Source organism: Ambystoma mexicanum, chromosome 10, assembly GCF_040938575.1.
Source record: "Ambystoma mexicanum isolate Mex_15411 chromosome 10, UKY_AmexF1_1, whole genome shotgun sequence".
NCBI classification, from domain to species: Eukaryota; Metazoa; Chordata; class Amphibia; order Caudata; family Ambystomatidae; genus Ambystoma; species Ambystoma mexicanum.
Window position 1 is genome coordinate 705,754,802 of NC_090932.1, and position 21,921 is coordinate 705,776,722.

Genomic DNA, 21,921 nt, shown 5'->3' on the forward strand with positions numbered 1-21,921 from the left:
AGTATACAATAATAAGGAGAACCATAGCAGCATATCACATCCATAGTATCTAATACCTTTGTTCCTTATACATTTGTTTTTCACCCAACGTTATAAGCAAATATGAATGTGATATGCTGCGGTGGTTGTTGCCAGCCATGCACCCAAGACTCTATGCCCTGGCAACAACCACCGCAGCATATCACATCCATAGAGTCAAGCATTTCAACTATGGTCTATGGCAACTTTTAATGTCCGCGGACATTATGAGTGTTCTTAGAACACTTTCAACTTGACAACGAACAATACGGACAGTGTCCTCAGGACACCCCCATTTTGTTTATTTGCGAACATTTCAGGACACTGCGAGTGTTCTTAGAACACATTCAACTTGCCAGCGAACAATACGGACTACGCCCTCAGGACACCCCCTACGAACATTCCAGGGCACCGCGAGTGTTCTTAGAAATGTCTTCAGAACACCCCCATTTTGTTTATTTGCGAACATTTCAGGACACCGCGAGTGTTCTTTGAACACATTCAACTTGACAGAGAACAATACGGACAGCGTCCTCAGGACACCCCCTACGAACATTCCCCGGACACAGCGAGTGTTCTCAGAAGCGTCTTCAGAACACCACCATCTTGTTTATTTGCGAACATTTCAGGACACCGCGAGTGTTCTTAGAACACATTCAACTTGACAACGAACAATACGGACAGTGTCCTCAGAACACCCCCATTTCGTTTATTTGCGAACATTTCAGGACACCTTTAGTGTTCTAAGAACACATTCAACTTGACAGAGAACAATACGGACAGCGTCCTTAGGACACCCCCATTTTGTTTATTTGCGAACATTTCAGGACACTGCGAGTGTTCTTAGAACACATTCAACTTGCCTGCGAACAATACTGACTACGCCTTCAGGACACCCCCTACGAACATTCCAGGACACCGGGAGTGTTCTTAGAAACGTCTTCAGAACACCCCCATTTTGTTTATTTGCGAACATTTCAGGACACCGCGAGTGTTCTTAAAACACATTCAACTTGACAGAGAACAATATAGACAGCATCTTCAGGACACCCCCTACGAACATTCCAGGACACCGGGAGTGTTCTTATAAACGTCTTCAGAACACCCCCATTTTATTTATTTGCGAACATTTCAGGACACCGCGAGTGTTCTTAGAACACATTCAACTTGACAGAGAACAATACGGACAGCGTCTTCAGGACACCCCCTACGAACATTCCCCAGACACCGCGAGTGTTCTTAGAAGCGTCCTCAGAACACCACCATCTTGTTTATTTGCGAACATTTCAGGACACCGCGAGTGTTCTTAGAACACATTCAACTTGACAGAGAACAATATGGACAGCGTCCTCAGGACACCCCCAACGAACATTCCCCGGACACCGCGAGTGTTCTTAGAAGCGTCTTCAGAACACCACCATCTTGTTTATTTGCAAACATTTCAGGACACCGCGAGTGTTCTTAGAACACATTCAACTTGACAACGAACAATACGGACAGTGTCCTCAGAACACCCCCATTTCGTTTATTTGCGAACATTTCAGGACACCGTGAGTGTTCTAAGAACACATTCAACTTGACAGAGAACAATACGGACAGCGTCCTCAGGACAGCCCCATTTTGTTTATTTGCGAAAATTTCAGGACACTGCGAGTGTTCTTAGAACACATTCAACTTGCCAGCGAACAATACGGACTACGCCTTCAGGACACCCCCTACGAACATTCCAGCACACCGGGGACACCGCAAGTGTTCTTACAACACATTCAACTTGACAGAGAACAATACGGACAGCGTCTTCAGGACACCCCCTACGTACATTCCCCGGACACCGCAAGTGTTCTTAGAAGCGTCTTCAGAACACCACCATCTTGTTTATTTGCAAACATTTCAGGACACCGCGAGTGTTCTTAGAACACATTCAACTTGACAGAGAACAATACGGACAGGGTCCTCAGGACACCCCCATTTTGTTTATTTGCGAACATTTCAGGACACCGCGAGTGTTCTTAAAACACATTCAACTTGTCAGCCACAACCCCCATTCATATTTGCGGACATTTCAGGACACAGCGAGTGTTCGACAACATCTTCAGAACACCCCCATTTTGTGTATTTGCAAACATTTCAGGACACCGCGAGTGTTCTTAGAACACATTCAACTTGACAGAGAACAATATGGACAGCGTCCTCAGGTCACCCCCTACGAACATTCCCCGGACACCGCGAGTGTTCTTAGAAGCGTCTTCAGAACACCACCATCTTGTTTATTTGCAAACATTTCAGGACACCGCGAGTGTTCTTAGAACACATTCAACTTGACAACGAACAATACGGACAGTGTCCTCAGAACACCCCCATTTTGTTTATTTGCAAACATTTCAGGACACCGTGAGTGTTCTAAGAACACATTCAACTTGACAGAGAACAATACGGACAGCGTCCTCAGGACAGCCCCATTTTGTTTATTTGCGAAAATTTCAGGACACTGCGAGTGTTCTTAGAACACATTCAACTTGCCAGCGAACAATACGGACTACGCCTTCAGGACACCCCCTACAAACATTCCAGCACACTGGGAGTGTTCTTAGAAACGTCTTCAGAACACCCCCATTTTATTTATTTGCGAACATTTCAGGACACCGTGAGTGTTCTTAGAACACATTCAACTTGACAGAGAACAATACGGACAGCGTCTTCAGGACACCCCCTACGAACATTCCCCGGACACCGCAAGTGTTCTTAGAAGCGTCTTCAGAACACCACCATCTTGTTTATTTGCGAACATTTCAGGACACCGCGAGTGTTCTTAGAACACATTCAACTTGACAGAGAACAATACGGACAGCGTCCTCAGGACACCCCCATTTTGTTTATTTGCGAACATTTCAGGACACCGCGAGTGTTCTTAGAACACATTCAACTTGTCAGCCACAACCCCCATTCATATTTGCGGACATTTCAGGACACAGCGAGTGTTCGACAACGTCTTCAGAACACCCCCATTTTGTGTATTTGCGAACATTTCAGGACACCGCGAGTGTTCTTAGAACACATTCAACTTGACAACGAACAATACGGACAGCATCCTCAGGACACCCCCATTTTGTTTATTTGCGAACATTTCAGGACACAGCGAGTGTTCTTAGAACAGTTTCAGTTTGCTTGCCAACAAAACGGACACATATTGAGTCCTCCGAACACCCCCCATTCAGTTTATTTAGAACATTTCAGAACACCCGTGATGTCCGCAGACAAATCAAACACAAAAAGAACGTCTAACACATAAAAAACACAACTTTCATCCTATCTCATACACTCCCACCCTCCCCAAACACTCCTACACACCAACACACTCTACTGAATACAAATTTTTAACAAAGTTTCACTGCGCTGTCCGCGGTCGACCGCGAATCCAAGATGGCGGGCGCTACCGAAAATCTGATGCGCTTCACGCTCCACGCCGTCCAATCAGCGAACACGTTGCATGTCCGTGAACATCACGCAAGCCGATTGGCCAATCAGGACACTGTCCGCGGAGCAAACAGGGAAGTGTGTCCGCGGACCGAACACAGATATCACTAATTTTTTTGACCTACTTTTTGGTCATTTTAAAAAAAAATACTGGACCGATTTTCACCAAATTTGCAAAAGCATGCTTTCGGGACCAAGCCGCTGCTCCTGGTACAAATTTGGTGAAAATCCGTCCAGCGGTTTGGGCTGTAGACGCGAGCACATTTTTTTCCCATTCAGTCTATGGGAAAAAAAAAGTTTTGGGACCCCCCCTATATTTCCCCCCCCCCCCGACGAATCCTCACCAAACTTTGCAAAAAAATTCAGAGTGACCCAAATACTTTTTTTGCAAAGTTTGGTGAGGATCCGTCCAGGGAGAGCGAAGTTATAACCCGCCCAAAAAGTGCTCTTCCTAGGGAAACAGCAACATAACCATAACTACATGGCCACTTCTGTGGCCATGTAATACCTGTGGATATGGAAACGATGATGGTATGGTGTATAGTGTGAGGAATCCAGGAATGTGCTTACTTCCGGAGCCAAGAGGGGACATGACGGATGTGGAGGAAGGTGGACAAATACCAGGTATTGGTTTGATTTCAGAGGAAAGTGCTGTTAAACATGAGTGGGGTGTCGGAGCTTAGCACATGCCAGCGTTTCCCCTTTGTAGAAAGGTCAAATCAGAGTGCCATAAGGACAGATATATTTTGATGCTGGGAGATTTATGGGGAGGAGCACCCATCGACATGCTCCCTGGTTCCATTATGTCTCCTCTCCCTACCTATTGCACTGTTGAACACCTAAAAAATAATAGCACCACCGTGTTTCCCTTCATAGCAGAATCCCACCAGTTTCATGTACTCTAATGATAGGTGTTATTATGACTTAATGTAATGATGCTCAATTCATCTCTGTCGACCAAGCGAAGGGCTGAGTACAGCTAGCTGCCATTTGCAGGCTGTCTGCAATGCTGAGACAAGTCTATAACCTTTGAGCTATCTATTATTTGAGGTTCAGAGTGACATCAGTGACAACTCAGAGACATCAGCTACAACTCGAGCTCCACCTGTTGTGTAGCAGATGCCACTTGGAAGGCCTAGTTGACCACATGCCTATTGTTATTGGCTACCTACCTCCAGTTCTATGTATTATGTGCCATGACTTTGAAAGGGAAAAAACATACTTGTTCACGAGACAGTCAGTTTCCTCTTTTTGACATCTCATGTTATCTCACTCCAGCTGTTAGTAGCTCATCCAACCAACTATGTTTTCTTGGCATGTCAGTACGTGTAGTGTTGCATTTCTTGGGAGAGATACGTGCTTTAGATTAATTGTTACAGGCAACTTTTAATTCAAACCAATTTTAAGATCACCTTAGAAGCCCAATCACAAACTGAAGTAAAACATTAGAGGTGTTCCAGAATCAGTCATGCCTACACACCGTCGCCTTCAAAGCAAATGCAACTACGAATACAGGTTGTGCATTTTCTTTGACATCCGATTGTTAAGGACGGAATCAGGTCAGGCACAGACTCATCTAATTTGCAATTCCCTTTTCCTTCTTAGTGAGAATTGAATTAAGAAGGGATGTCAGTGTCTTAAACACGTTCTGCTCAAAGGGGAAACCCTGTTTCTTTTTAATGTTTACTGTTTTTAAACTCTCAACTATTTAATGCTGTTTAAAAAAGTGTCATGCATTAGTACTAAATGTTTAACGTCGTTGCCACTGTCTGTTTTAACTGCTGAGATATTGATTGAAAATTATATGAATTGTGCAATTGTGTATGAGCAAAGTTTCTATAACCATAGGCACACATACATAAATCAAAATAAATAAAAATGTTAAGGATTGTAATGTTACCACGGTCTAAATGCAAACCTATACATGCAATAACAAAACACTCATTTTATGGCGAACGGCAAACTTTTGTGCAGCGGCCCTATTAAGGAGCTGTTCTGTAGTCCTGCTGAAAGAAATTGCACTGGCTTGGCGAATATCTTAATGTCTTTCCTCTCAGCGGTCGGTAATGGTGAAATGTTAGTCCAGTAACCATAATATCGCTCATAAAACAATTGCATACGATGTATACCTCTATTTCAGCAAGCACTTCTCTCAGCATTGTACTGCGAGTGGCCATTTAACATCTACACCAAAATGCTTACTAGACCTTCCAGGGCAATATTGCAGAAGCAGTTAAGAAATGTGTGATTAAAATGGTCCCTACAAGTGGACCATTTACTCTTGCCTTGTGCTACAAAATAAACCTGCCATCACATACAGTGGGTGAACCTTTTTCATATAAATGACAATTCTACGTGGTCATTTAATTTTATGTCCTCAATTCTCACATTTATGGAGAACATAAATAAGGCGCTCTCCTGCAGAAACGTCTGCGGGGTGCAATAAAAGGGCGGGAACCTCAATGGGTTGGAATGGACATCCTTTATAATTATTGCTATAAAATTCCTTGACAATGCATTCTTGTGTCGGGGGCAAAGGGAACTTATTTCAAAGCCAATGAGTTTAAACAGGATCACATATGTTTAAACTGCTCCTGTTTTTGTCTCTTTATTGCACGTCAGAGATTTGTACATTTAAAAATACGTTTGAAACAAGAATGTATATGCTGTGCAGCTGGCAATAGTTTCCTTGTGATGTGATGTAGTTCAGACCAAAAGACACGACCATGCATTCATTTATATACGAAGGCAAATTATTAGTCCGTTCAATGTTCACTTTAAGGCACTATTGCCTAAAACTGAATGGCGATAATACACAGCAGATGAAAATACAGTTGTCATATCATCGGTAAACATATAATTTACCTTATTTCATTTTAGATTTCACATATATTGTATGTGTTGTTCTATATTTTGATTGGAGGAAAGAGTGTATCGATATCGATTTAGTGCATTTTCAGTATTTGAGTGGGCCAGTCCATCACTCTAATATGCAAGCAGGGCATCACATGCGTTCAAAATGTTCATAAACTCGGATTTGCTTTTTCATAATATATCATTGCCCTTTTTGGGTGGCTTATAACTTCGCTCTCCCTGGACGGATCCTCACCAAACTTTGCAAAAAACGTATTTGGGTCACTCTGAATTTTTTTGCAGAGTTTGGTGAGGATTTGTCCAGGGGGGGCAAAGTTATAGGGGGGGTCCCGAAACTTTTTTTTTTCCCATAGACTGAATGGGAAAAATTTTTTGCTCGCGCCTACAGCCCAAACCGCTGGCCGGATTTCCACCAAATTTGGACCAGGAGCAGCGGCTTGGTCCCGAAAGCGCGCTTTTGCAAATTTGGTGAAAATCCGTCCAGTAGTTTTTTTTAAAATGACCAAAAAGTAGGTAAAAAAAAAATTAGTGATATCTGTGTTCGTTTCACGGACACACTTCCCTGTTCGCTCCGCGGACAGTGTCCTGATTGGCCAATCGTCTTGCGTGATGTTCGCGGACATGCAACATGTTCGCTGATTGGACGGCGTGGAGCGTGAAGAGCATCAGATTTTTCCATCTTGGATACGCGGACGTCGCGGACAGCGCGGTGAAACTTTGTTCAAAATGTGTATTTTGTAGAGTGTGTTGGTGTGTAGGAGTGTTTCCGGAGGGTGGGAATGTATGAGATAGGATGAAAGTTGTGTTTTTTATGTGTTAGACGTTCTTTTTGTGTTCGATTTGTTTGCGGACATCACAGGTGTTCTGAAATGTTCTAAATAAACTGACTGGGGGGTGTTCTAAGGACTCAATATGTGTCCATTTTGTTCACAAGCAAAGTGAAACTGTTCTAAGAACACTTGCGGTGTCCGGGGAGTGTTCGTAGGGGGTGTCCTGAGGACGCTGTCAGTATTGTTCTCTGTCAAGTTGAATGTGTTCTAAGAACACCCGCGGTGTCCTGAAATGTTCGCAAATAAACAAAATGGGGGTGTTCTGAAGACGCTTCTAAGAACACTCGCGGTGTCCGGGGAGTGTTCGTAGGGGGTGTCCTGAGGACGCTGTCCGTATTGTTCTCTGTCAAATTGAATGTGTCCTAAGAACACCCGCGGTGTCCTGAAATGTTTGCAAATAAACAAAATGGGGGTGTTCTAAAGACGCTTCTAAGAACACTCGCGGTGTCCGGGGAGTGTTCGTAGGGGGTGTCCTGAGGACGCTGTCCGTATTGTTCTCTGTCAAGTTGAATGTGTCCTAAGAACACTCGCGGTGTCCTGAAATGTTCGCAAATAAACAAAATGGGGGTGTTCTGAAGACGCTTCTAAGAACACTCGCGGTGTCCGGGGAGTGTTCGTAGGGGGTGTCCTGAGGACGCTGTCCGTATTGTTCTCTGTCAAATTGAATGTGTCCTAAGAACACTCGCGGTGTCCTGAAATGTTCGCAAATAAACAAGATGGTGGTGTTCTGAAGACGCTTCTAAGAACACTCCCGGTGTCCTGGAATGTTCGTAGGGGGTGTCCTGAGGATGCTGTCCGTATTGTTCTCTGTCAAGTTGAATGTGTTCTAAGAACACCCGCGGTGTCCTGAAATGTTCGCAAATAAACAAAATGGGGGTGTTCTGAAGACGTTTTTGAGAACACTCCCGGTGTCCTGGAATGTTCGTAGGGGGTATCCTTAGGACGCTGTCCGTATTGTTCGCTGTTAAGTTGAAAGTGTTCTAAGATCTATCGCGTTGTTCTGAAATGTTCGTAGGGGGTGTCCTGAAAACGGTGTCCGTATTGTTCGCTGGCAAGTTCAAAGTGTTCTAAGAACACTCACATTGTTCGCGGACATTAAAAGTTTCCCATAGATCATAGTTGAAATGTTTGACTCTATGGATGTGATATGCTGCGGTGGTTGTTGCCAGGGCATAGAGTCTTGGGTGCATGGCCATTTGGCCATGCACCCAAGACTGTATGTTCTGGCACCAACCACCGCAGCATATCACATTCATATTTGCTTATAACTTTGGGTGAAAAACAAATGTATAAGGAACAAAGGTATTAGATACTATGGATGTAATATGCTGCTATGGTTGTCCTTATTATTGTATACTTACTGTTTGGTCTAGTAAAGGGAGTCCATGTTTTTCTTCTTCATTTCTGTGATAAAAGAAAATAGCATGTTAGTATTAGTATTTTGTAATGACTTATTACATTGTATAAGCAATATACTTTTATTTTTTTTCGACCCTCATATTTAGTAGAGTACAAATCAGAGTACTGTGCAATTTGCTCAGTTTCTGTATTTGTTACTAAAATCATTGGGTCTGTGGGAGAAAAAAAAATCCATGTTGGATTAAAAAAAAAACTTTTTCTGTTATGCTACAGTTTATTTGTTTGTTTGTTTTCAGTGTTCACTGTTGTTTCTGGCTAATGCTTTATACTTTGCTTTGTTGTATTTTTTTTGGAGCAGTAACATATTCTTCATTTGTTTTGATATTATAAAATTTTGGAGCAGTTAGATACCAATTGGCGTATTCTAACTGTCTATTTTTTTAATATATTTTAGTGGTTTTGATTTATCTATTTGGATATTGTTAAGTTTTGGGACAGTTAGATACCAATTGGCGTATTCTAACTGTGTATTTTTTGGTCTAATTTAGTGGTATTCATTTATCTGATTAGTTCTTGTTGAATCTTTGAGCAGTTAGATAGCTTTTGGAGTATTCTAACAGTTTATATCTTTTTAACACAAATTTACTTAAAGGTTTAAATACAGTTTATTTATCAAATTCTGGTTTTAAGAACATCAAATAAGCGTTTGTAAGATTTGCTGGTAATCTCTGCTTTAGAGTAATGGTACTATCATTACATTCAAACCATCCACATTTCTTTTTTATATATGCCGTGTAGTGCCCTGAATTGGTTGTGGCTCCTGCGTGGTAGATTATACCTATTGTTGTGAAGGTTTTCTTACCAAGTGATATTTGACTATGTGTGAATCCAGTCAGCTTGCAGTTGTTTTTGGTACTATCTGAATTGTAACGTAGAAGCATTAGTATTACGTATTTACTAAGTGTTTGTATTACTAACGTGGAGCGATTATCTGAATTGCAGGTAGAGCATAATCTACCATGGTTTGCATTTTGTACAAGTTGCTGAAATGGAATGGATTCACAATTTGGTATTGATATATATATGAAGCGTTCATTGGGAATTTCTTCTTGTGTCACATTGTTGCACAGAGTGCTTGTATGTTTCCACATGTATGAAATCTGGAAGATTTCATTTATAGGTATGTTTTTATTTTCCAGTACTAATAATAAGTACATTAGAAATTCTTGTGGATCTTCCTGTGAGTTTATAGTGAATTTCACCATTCCAGCACAGTAGTCCAATTGTCGTCTTATTCCAAAAACACTATCAGGCCGATTCATGGAATAATTAGCACGGCGCAAGTGGGCAAAAACGTGCGAATCGCAGTGGAATAGCGAAAATCGCAGTGCAAGTGCGAAAATCGCACGAAAAGCAGCGCACACCGATTCATGGAAGGCCGTGCGCGAGAAAACCATCGGATGTGCGAAAAAAAAGTGCGCGGCGCATGTTGGCGCACAGGCCATCTAACAGCGTGCGCCAGGTCACAGCGAAAATCGCACAGGCCACAGCGAAAATCGCACATAGCGCGGCGCACGCAACAAAAGTAGGCGGAACACGGGGCGTAACACTCGGAATGGGGAACAACTTGCCAAAACGTGGGCGTCACGGGGGAAGTACAGGGTACAAGTGCGCGGAACGCCCACACGCTCGCCTACAACACGTATTCATGGAATAGAATAGGGCAAAAAAGCGCACGCTCAAACCAGCGCACAGGCACAAACACGACCGCCACAAGAAAGCAGGCGGTAGCGTCTCTGCGCCTGGAAGATATGTGCGCCAAAAGGTGCGACAACAAATAGCACCTATATACAGCCATGAAGAATGTCCTATACTGTGGCCCTCCAGGACAAATGACGTGCAAAGGGGTACCCACAAACACGGACACCCGCTGACAAAAAATTACGTGTGCATGTATACCGGGGTGCGCGGGAAGTCTCACACGCGATTTCGGCAGGGTACGTGTATTTCAGGGGTGCGCGGGAAGTTCCACACGCGATTGGCCCAGCGCGAGCAGGGTACGTGTATTCCATGGGTGCGCGGGAAGTTCCACACGTGATTTCAGCAGGGTACGTGTATTCCATGGGTGCGCGGGAAGTTCCACACGTGATTTCAGCAGGGTATGTGTATTTCAGGGGTGCGCGGGAAGTTCCACACGCGATTTCAGCAGGGTATGTGTATGCCAGGGGTGCGCGGGAAGTTCCACACGTGATTTCTACCGGGTACGTGGATTTCAGGGGTGCGCGGGAAGTTCCACACGCGATGGGCCCAGTGCGAGCAGGGTACGTGTATTTCAGGGGTGCGCGGGAAGTTCCACACGCGATTTCAGCAGGGTACGTGTATTTCAGGGGTGCGCGGGAAGTACCACACGCGATTTGAGCAGGGTACGTGAATTTCAGGGGTGCGCGGGAAGTTCCACATGCGATTTCAGCAGGGTACGTGTATTTCAGGGGTGCGCGGGAAGTTCCACACGCGATTTCAGCAGGGTACGTGTATTTCAGGGGTGCGCGGGAAGTTCCACACGCGATTTCAGCAGGGTACGTGTATTTCAGGGGTGCGCGGGAAGTTCCACACGCGATTTCAGCAGGGTATGTGTATTTCAGGGGTTCTGGGGAGTACTACACGTGAATTGGCCGTGTGGGTCCTCCCAGGTGTACACTCCACAACCTCCACGGCCCCTGCAGGCAGCCCACACCACGGGGGACTACCATGCACCCCTGCTCATGTCCCGCAGGCAGCCCATCCACCATGGGCATGCCCCCCAGCCAACCCACATGTCACCTTGCACTACTGATCAACAATGCATGTCTCCCACCACCCCCACCACCCAGCCACCAGGGGCAGCCTCCACCAGGCCCCCACTCATGTCTCCCACCACCCCCACCCCCCAGCCACCAGGGGCACCCTCCACCAGGCCCCCACTCATGTCTCCCACCACCCCCACCCCCAAGCAGTGCAGGGGCAGCCTCCACCAGGCCCCCACTCATGTCTTCCACCACCCCCGCCCCCAGCAGTGCAGGGGAAGCCTCCACCAGGCCCCCACTCATGTCTCCCACCACCCCCACCCCCCAGCCACCAGGGGCAGCCCCCACCAGGCCCCCACTCATGTCTCCCACCACCCCCACCACCCAGCCACCAGGGGCAGCCTCCACCAGGCCCCCACTCATGTCTCCCACCACCCCCACCCCCCAGCAGTGCCGGGGCAGCCTCCACCAGGCCCCCACTCATGTCTCCCACCACCCACCCCCCAGGGGCACCCTCCACCAGGCCCCCACTCATGTCTCCCACCACCCCCACCCCCCAGCCACCAGGGGCACCCTCCACCAGGCCCCCACTCATGTCTCCCACCACCCCCACCCCCCAGCAGTGCAGGAGCAGCCTCCACCAGGCCCCCACTCATGTCTCCCACCACCCCCACCGCCCAGCAGTGCAGGGGCAGTCTCCACCAGGCCCCCACTCATGTCTCCCACCACCCCCATCCCCCAGCCACCAGGGGCAGCCCCCACCAGGCCCCCACTCATGTCTCCCACCACCCCCACCACCCAGCCACCAGGGGCAGCCTCCACCAGGCCCCCACTCATGTCTCCCACCACCCCCACCCCCCAGCAGTGCAGGGGCAGCCCCCACCAGGCCCCCACTCATGTCTCCCACCACCCCCACCCCCCAGGGGCACCCTCCACCAGGCCCCCACTCATGTCTCCCACCACCCCCCCCCCAGCAGTGCAGGGGCACCCTCCACCAGGCCCCCACTCATGTCTCCCACCACCCCCACCCCTCAGCAGGGCAGGGGCAGCCTCCACCAGGCCCCCACTCATGTCTCCCACCACCCCCAGCCCCCAGCATTGCAGGGGCAGCCTCCACCAGGCCCCCACTCATGTCTCCCACCACCCCCATCCCCCAGCAGTGCAGGGGCAGCCTCCACCAGGCCCCCACTCATGTCTCCCACCACCCCCACCCCCCAGCAGTGCAGGGGCAGCCCCCACCAGGCCCCCACTCATGTCTCCCACCACCCCCACCACCCAGCCACCAGGGGCACCCTCCACCAGGCCCCCACTCATGTCTCCCACCACCCCCACCCCCCAGCCACCAGGGGCACCCTCCACCAGGCCCCCACTCATGTCTCCCACCACCCCCACCCCCCAGCAGTGCAGGGGCACCCTCCACCAGGCCCCCACTCATGTCTCCCACCCCCCAGCAGTGCAGGGGCAGCCTCCACCAGGCCCCCACTCATGTCGCCCACCACCCCCACCCCCCAGCAGTGCAGGGGCAGCCTCCACCAGGCCCCCACTCATGTCTCCCACCACCCCCACCCCCCAGCCACCAGGGGCAGCCCCCACCAGGCCCCCACTCATGTCTCCCACCACCCCCACCACCCAGCCACCAGGGGCAGCCTCCACCAGGCCCCCACTCATGTCTCCCACCACCCCCACCCCCCAGCAGTGCCGGGGCAGCCTCCACCAGGCCCCCACTCATGTCTCCCACCACCCACCCCCCAGGGGCACCCTCCACCAGGCCCCCACTCATGTCTCCCACCACCCCCACCCCCCAGCCACCAGGGGCACCCTCCACCAGGCCCCCACTCATGTCTCCCACCACCCCCACCCCCCAGCAGTGCAGGGGCAGCCTCCACCAGGCCCCCACTCATGTCTCCCACCACCCCCACCCCCCAGCAGTGCAGGGGCAGTCTCCACCAGGCCCCCACTCATGTCTCCCACCACCCCCATCCCCCAGCCACCAGGGGCAGCCCCCACCAGGCCCCCACTCATGTCTCCCACCACCCCCACCACCCAGCCACCAGGGGCAGCCTCCACCAGGCCCCCACTCATGTCTCCCACCACCCCCACCCCCCAGCAGTGCAGGGGCAGCCCCCACCAGGCCCCCACTCATGTCTCCCACCACCCCCACCCCCCAGGGGCACCCTCCACCAGGCCCCCACTCATGTCTCCCACCACCCCCCCCAGCAGTGCAGGGGCACCCTCCACCAGGCCCCCACTCATGTCTCCCACCACCCCCACCCCTCAGCAGGGCAGGGGCAGCCTCCACCAGGCCCCCACTCATGTCTCCCACCACCCCCAGCCCCCAGCATTGCAGGGGCAGCCTCCACCAGGCCCCCACTCATGTCTCCCACCACCCCCACCCCCCAGCAGTGCAGGGGCAGCCTCCACCAGGCCCCCACTCATGTCTCCCACCACCCCCACCCCCCAGCAGTGCAGGGGCAGCCCCCACCAGGCCCCCACTCATGTCTCCCACCACCCCCACCACCCAGCCACCAGGGGCACCCTCCACCAGGCCCCCACTCATGTCTCCCACCACCCCCACCCCCCAGCCACCAGGGGCACCCTCCACCAGGCCCCCACTCATGTCTCCCACCACCCCCACCCCCCAGCAGTGCAGGGGCACCCTCCACCAGGCCCCCACTCATGTCTCCCACCCCCCAGCAGTGCAGGGGCAGCCTCCACCAGGCCCCCACTCATGTCGCCCACCACCCCCACCCCCCAGCAGTGCAGGGGCACCCTCCACCAGGCCCCACTCATGTCTCCCACCACCCCCACCCCCCAGCAGTGCAGGGGCACCCTCCACCAGGCCCCCACTCATGTCTCCCACCACCCCCAGCCCCCAGCAGTGCAGGGGCAGCCTCCACCAGGCCCCCACTCATGTCTCCCACCACCCCCACCCCCCAGCAGTGCAGGGGCAGCCTCCACCAGGCCCCCACTCATGTCCCCCTGCACCCCCACCCCCCAGCATCCAGGGGCACCCTCCACCAGGCCCCCACTCATGTCTCCCACCACCCCCCAGCCACCAGGGGCACCCTCGACCAGGTCCTCACAATCCCCAATCATGTGCGTTATGTTCAGCCTCCACAGCCAAAAAGCCCGACCAAGTAACCCATTCACCCACATGGAAATGGAAATTACATGTCACACCCCCAATGTTCATGAAGCTAATGAACCCATGTCCGTCACACACAATGGTTGCAATTGAATGGGAAAACACCCAACGTGACATGCATGAAACCAATGAGATGATACCACACAGTGAAGTATGAAAACAAAATTGTATTGAAAAAAAGAAAGAATGCTAAAGAAATGAAACAAACTACAATGGGAAGTAAAAATTAATTAAGCTGCATGTCCGTATAAAAAAAAAAACTGCAAATCATAATCCAAAAAAATGTCGTCCAAAGTCAAATGTAAAAAAATATCTATCCAATTAAGAACTATGTAAAAAACTCGAAAGGGTCCATGAGCCCAACTGAACAAAGGAAACCTAAAACTAAAGAACTATATACAAAGGCGGCGGGCAAGTCCAGCGGCTCACTCCGTGGTGTTCCGGGCCAGGGCATCATTGAACTTCTGTTCGATGTCCCGGAGGCGGTCCAGTTCCATGGCCCCGAGGGTCCGCAGGGACGACGCCGTGTCCTCCTCCAACCCCCTGCGGATTGCCTCGAGGCACTCGGCCCGCCTCAGGGCCCTCCGCATGGAGTTCTCCGCCCTGACCATTGTGAGCCGCGCCTCTTCCGCCCACCGCCGCTCCGCACCTATGGCGTGGCCCAACCGCTGCCACACGGAAGACACTCTCTGTCCTGGGTCCTCCTGCCCTCCGGCCGATGCCTGCCCCTCCGATGTCGAAGGCCCCGAGCCTTCATGGCTCCCATCATGTTGCTGCTGCTGCTCTGCCTCTGCCCGTGCACTGCCTCCTGCTACCTGCACATCCTCCGCCGGCTGGGGTGCAGTTGTTGATGTGGCCACCCCTGCTGGACGTCCGACACCCGACTGTGGCAGGGATGCCTCCTCCACCAGCCTGGCCGCACTGTCAGAGGCAGCTCCACAGGGCACCCAGGTGACTGATGGGTGGGAAGATGGCACAGAGGACGACTGGCGCGTAGGGGGTCCAGTTAAGGAGGGGGTCGGAGCAAGCCCCATCAGACGGAGGAATCCGGTCTGGGTGACCTGTCCCAGCAGGCTGACGTGGTCAACGAGCCATTCGAGATGACGTGCAGTCTCTCCATGAAAAGACTGCAGGTCACCTCGCATGGCCCGTTGACGCAACGCCACACCAGCCAGGACAGGCTCAACCCGGACCTGGATAGCCACGTCCGCAGGCAGAGGAAGGCCAGTTGACGTCAGCTCATCCCCTGCCTGAAAACGGGTCTGGACGTAGGCATCCCTGCTGGTGCAAGATGATGCAGGGACAGGATCGGGGACAGGATTGCACACAGGCACCTCCGCGGCGGCCTGTGCTCCCTCCTGTCCCTGGTCCTGGACTGCACCACTAGCACCAGTGGGATCCCCACCTCCAGACCCCGTCTATGGTGCTTGCACGGCCTCCTCCTCCACCAAACCCCCCACCAACCTGGATGACTCCGTGCCATCTTCCCCTGTTGGGCCTTGTGGGGTCCCAGCTGCCCCTTCTGCTGCCGAGGAGTCCAACTCCAACCTCTGCCTCTTGGACCTCCCCCCGGCAGCTGCGGCCTGGGACGCGGCACCGGACTCCTCACTCCCCGATGAGATGACAACACGGGAGGGGAGCCGGGCCTTGCGTCTCCGGCTGGCGGTGGGATCCCCGCCGCTGTGCTCCACAGCACCTTCTCCGCCCTCTTCTTCAGTTGACGCTGCAGACAGGGAGAAACAAAACACAGGCATCAGGGCACTGTACAATGGACACATACACACATGACAGTTGCACATGAGTGGCATTGGCAAACCTCAGACATGTCATCACAATCCCCAGCACACATGTCATTGCAACTCGCACACATGAGCCATACCACAGCCATATCGCAACTGCCACCACCATCCATACACATACAACAGCATGAGCAGCCAAAGGTGAGCCAGACATCACATGCAACACAGGAAGTGCACCACACATGTACACACACCACCACACTTGCATGCATGTGTATACCTCTGCCAAGTGTCGCACTGTTCAGACGGGCATCCATGTCACATCTGCCAATCAGGCTTCCACATACCGCTGTCACATGCATCCATTTTGCATCACTGTTGCACCCTTGTCAAATACACACACATGCACATGTACACAGTGCTCATACATGCAGCCGAAAACAACATACATGCGTGACATCACGGACATGTCTACTTACATACACATTCATCCAAACATGTGTGCACACACAACTGCATTTGGCATGCAAGCCTACACACACAAGCACCATCCATGTCTCATACATTACAGCCCTCGCATGTGTCAGCCCCACGGCCCTGGACACCCCCACCCATACTCGACCCCATACAAACAGATGTGCAACCTGCACACTACCGAATAATCACCACACGCACTGCTCACATTCAGGATGCATGTACACTCACCGCTCGACTCCAGACGGGTCTGCTTCTCTAGGACCTGGACGTGGAGCGCTGGGGATATGCGTTCCAGGACCCTCATCTGTTCTTCCGACAAGTGGCCCCGGCGCCCCTTGGCATCCGCTGCCTTCAAGAGGCGCCGGGCCTTTTTCAGGGTCCTGGACCTGAAGTCCTCCCAGCGCTTCCTGACATGTTGGAAGTCGCGGAATGCCACCCCCTCCGCGTTGATGGCAGTCACGATGTCAGTCCAGATCCGAGTCCGTCCTTCCTTGTCGGCGCGGGAACTTCCGAAGAGGGCATCATACTGCCCCAGGACTTGCTCCACCAGGACACCAACTTCGGTGGCACTGAAGCTGGTGCCCCTCTGCCTCTCTGGCCGGGGGTTGTCAGTGGTCACAGATGGTGTTTGCCCCGACATGACAACCCCAGAGGCAGGAGTGGGTGGGCAACTGGGTCCTGGGGCTGGGCTGTGGAGCAATGGAATACCAGTCGGGAGTCTTCGGTTCCAGCAGGGGTGGTCACAGCAACAGCACCCCTGGCTGATGTGCAGGCAGCAAATGGCAGTGCACGTGGGCAGCAGGCAGTCAGGCAGCAGCAGATGGCAGGTGGGAGCGTGCTCGGGGCTCTGGGGGGCAGTAGTTCGGCCTTCTGGGCAGGAGCGTGGTCTTCCGTGTGCATACGCGTGGCCAGCTTGATACGGAGTGATTTGGCACGTGAAAAGTCTGCACGTCAGCGTGAAATTCGAGGAAAGGCCCTTAGCGCGTAAGCGCGTCAGCACGCAAACGCGATTCTATTGGACCAAAGGCCCTCAGCGCATAAGCGCGTCTGTGACGTGACCCGCACGGGTGTTTCCCACACAGCACGTGATGACAGAGCACACGTGGAAAGACTGCACGTCAGAGTGTCATCGCGTGTAATTGGTGGGAATGGGCCTAGCGCGTACACGCGGCAGTGACAAAGCGTGTAATTGGTGGAAATGGCCCTAGCGCGTACACGCCGCGTAAGTGACGCTGGACGTGTGGGCCTGTATAAAAGGTACGTGTAGAACACCATTTCCTTGTACGTGCTTTTCGTGGAGAGCGAGTGGGTGAATTCTGTACTTCTTGTCGTTTCACACGCGATTTACTTCACGGCGTTTCAAGTTCGTATTCCCTGTTACCTCTGACAGCTTTTTCTCTTTTTTCTCTTTTACTGGTTTACCTGGGCCTGTTCCCTCAAACAGTGTTCCCTTCTACTGTTGTCCTGTCTCCTCAGACAGCGTACAAATCTTCTTTTGGCGGGGGTGTTGCCAACCAAACGCGCTCCTTTTTCACGCTCTTTTACCTGGCAGACGGTGAGTCACGCACGTATCTAACATCTGTGCTTGCCCCGTGTGTAGCCTACCCCTTCAGAGGTCATTCTAGGCTGCGTGTGACACGCATACGTTCATTCTTGTGTTACTGGGTGCCACAGCGTAGTGCAGGTTTTTCTTTCTGCACACGTGGTCTAGGAGGGGTTGCGTGCACGTCATCTCCCTTTTTTGGGGCTCCTGTGCGTAGCGTGACCCGTCATCTTTCCCCAGGGGTTACATTCAGCCTTGCAAGAGCACTAGGGTACAATTACCATCTGGTACCCAACCCCTTTGACCCCCAATTGCCCAGGACAATAGTTTACAGCCACTCCCATACGCACATTTACATCAGTGCCATGGCTGGGAGGCGAGGATTCCGTAAGGGTGGCAAAGGTGGAAGAGCCACAAGTGGTGGCCGTGGTGGATCCGGTAGGGGACGTGGTCGTTACTTGCAGGGTGAGCCTGTCCCCCCATGTGTGGAGGACCAGTCAAAGGCACCCATAATCCCCCCCCCTCCCGTTGAGGCTGATGTGGCTGACACCATCCATGCTCAGCCCTTGTTGGACCAGCCCATTGTGGCACCAGACCTGGCTGACTCCATGGCTGACTTCCAGGTCAGCAGGCCTATGACACGTGCGCTGGTGCACGTTGATGTCACCATGCCACATGCATCATGGGCAGCAAGGTCATCTGCTGCCCCAAGTAGGCAGGGCGGAGAGGCTGCAGGGGCAGCTGCGGCTCCATCCACCCCAGCCCTCACACACCCAGCCAGGACAGTGTCGGTCCTAGTCCATCCTGCTGACATTCCCCCTGACACCATCACACTTGAGCCAATGCCTGCACCAACTCCCATGCTGAGTGTGCAATCCCACACTCCTGATACAGAGTCCACCAGGGCTCCTGCCCCTAGTGTCCAGAGCGGCGCAGGACACTCAGGATCACCACCACCTTCCAAGCGGAAGAGGAAGAGTGCTCGTCCGGCATAGGCTGAACCCCCAGACACGGCTACACAGTCCGGCCCGTCGAGGAAGCCCAGCTTCACGGATGACGAACTGAATGCACTTGTCGAGTATGTGTCCGCAAATGACAACGAGATGGTCATTGTTGCAGGATCCAAGACCACACCTGCACAACGCTAGGCACACTGGCAGACCGTTGCGGACATCGTAAGTGCCCTTGGAATCGTGAGGCGCACAGCCAATGATTGCTATAAGCGCTGGAATGACCTAAAGCGCAGGGCAAAGAGTAAGCTGGCCTCAAGTCATGCCGCAACTCTAGTGACTGGAGGTGGGTCTCCAGTAGTAGACATGGAACTCACTCCACATGAGTCAGTCGCTGGGACCTACGTCACGGAGGAACAGATCCAAGGCGTGGGAGATCTGCCTGATTACGAGGCATTGTCCGGTGAGTGCACATGCATGTGTGTGTCATCCATGTGCATGGTGTGTGTGAGGGCTTCTGTTTGTGCGCCAGGTGAGAGTGTGTGCGCCTGAGTCGTATGGGTCAGCCATGTGCTTAATGCAATACTTCCTGCGCAGCTGCATTTGGCCATAGCAGTATCCCTTCTGCCAACAGTAGACATCTAGCCCAATTGCACGCCAGTTGCCCTTGAAGTGTCACCTTGCCACAACATTGTTGCTTATTTTTCACTGTTCATTCAGTCAGATTGTTTGCATTCCACCACTTTTACTAGACATTTCGCAGTCCTCTAGACACATGTCTGACATGGCTATGGTAAAGTGGAGTGACTTTGTTACCTGGATATCATTTGTTCACACATGTCCCTGTGCAATTGGACCATTTCGGACTGGCAGCTCCAGGTGAAAAATCTGACCTGTTTGAATTAGAAAAGCTATTACATGCGGGAACTGGACTGAATGAATAGGTGCTGCCCTCCTCTCCATCTTCACTCAATAGCAATGGTACATGCCATCTGTGTGATGGCATGTGTGTTTCACCTGGCAATCACAGGCCAATTTGTGATGCCACTGCCAGGCAGCATGCAGAAAATGTGTTCATCTTCCATCTTGGTGTCATCAGTGTGTGCCATTTGCCTGCCCTTCATATGCAGTGAGGGTGCATGCATGGGAGGGTTTTAGTCATGTGGGACATGTGTCAATCAAGTACTGGTTCTCTTGCTTCTCAGCCCTCATTGTGTGCCATGGTGCTAATGCCTGTTTCCATTTCTTTGTTTTTATGTCTTTGCAGGGGAAGACGCACCTGATACTGCTGGGGTTGTGGAGATGGTGCAGACCCAGGAGGGGTCCGAGGGCCGACCAACCACCAGTGAGGGATGTGGTGTGGTGGTGGGTGAGAACCCACAAGTGCTGCAGGTCGTGCTCTCAAGGGGTGTCTCTGGCTGCACCTCCCCCGAGCTGTACTCAGGTGTTGATTCGGATGAGACCTACGTGCCGTCGCAGGTGAGTGTTCCAGGGAGGGATTCTGTTCTGTCCCACCCACCTGCACCAGGGTCAGAACCCTCAATGGGGATGTCAGTGTTGGCAGCTACGCCTTTGGTGGTTACGGATGCAGGGTCACACTCCGCGACATCTGATCCTGTTCCTGGGCCAGCAGATCAGAGGGGGAATGCAGTCCTGCAGCCTCAGGCAGTGCCGGCACAGCAAGGCGCAGTTCGCCTTGCCCCAGACAGGTGTGGTGCCCGCCGACGTGGTGGCCGTACGCCACCTGGCAATACCGCATGGGAGCAATCCATTTACGGTATGGCAACCCAACAGGCAGCATCATCCGAGATGATGGCTCAGGCCACGGATAGGGTGGCCACTTCCATTGTCCCCCCTGAAAGGCTGATGGAGCGACTACAGCAGGCAACCGACTCCATCTGCCAGTCCCACAGGGAGGACATGTTGGCGTCCAACAGGGACAGGCGGGCGGCACTGGCGACTCTGCAGGAGGCCATCTCCATAGAGACCCAGGGCCACAGGGAAGCCCTGAGGCAGGAGCTCCTTCACCTCAGGACGACTCTTGTTGAGCTTGAGGCTTCAACACACCAAAGGACAGAACAGCAGCTGGAGCGTCTCACCCGTACGCTCTCAGCTGAGATGCAGGCAACGAGGGCGGAGGTCCGGGCATCCCGTGAGTTGTTGCATGGGGACCTCCGCACACTCATCCTCCAGAACCAGACCTACCACACCCGCATGCTTGCAGCCATGGAGGAGCAGATTAGGGCCTTGCGTGGGCTGCCTCCCATAGTGCAACCACCTCCGGATGCAGCTGCACAGGGTGATAATAGCGACAGCAGTGATACTCCCACAATAGGGTAGCCGTGTGGGCCATGAGCCCATGGAGGTGTTTTTTTTCCCAGGATCCACGCAGGTGGGTTCTGGTGTGCATCCTGTCCTCGGACCTCCTGGGTGGCCTCCCCGACCCCCCCGGGCCCATCAATGGCCATTTTTGATTTTTTTTTATTTCTATTTTTATTTTTATTTTTAATTATTTTTTTCCCAATTTTTTTATGACAATTTGTTGGCTTCCGTGGTTCCTGTGGGCATACGCTGCATTGTGGCTGGGCACATGCAGGCTTGTCATGTATTTGGTTCAGATGCTTGGGTTAGAGTCACACACACCCCTCCTGCTTCCCGTTTCCATTGGCTTGCAAAGGGTGTGCCCAAGTGACATTGACGTACATGGTGACATTGGACTCCCACTACAT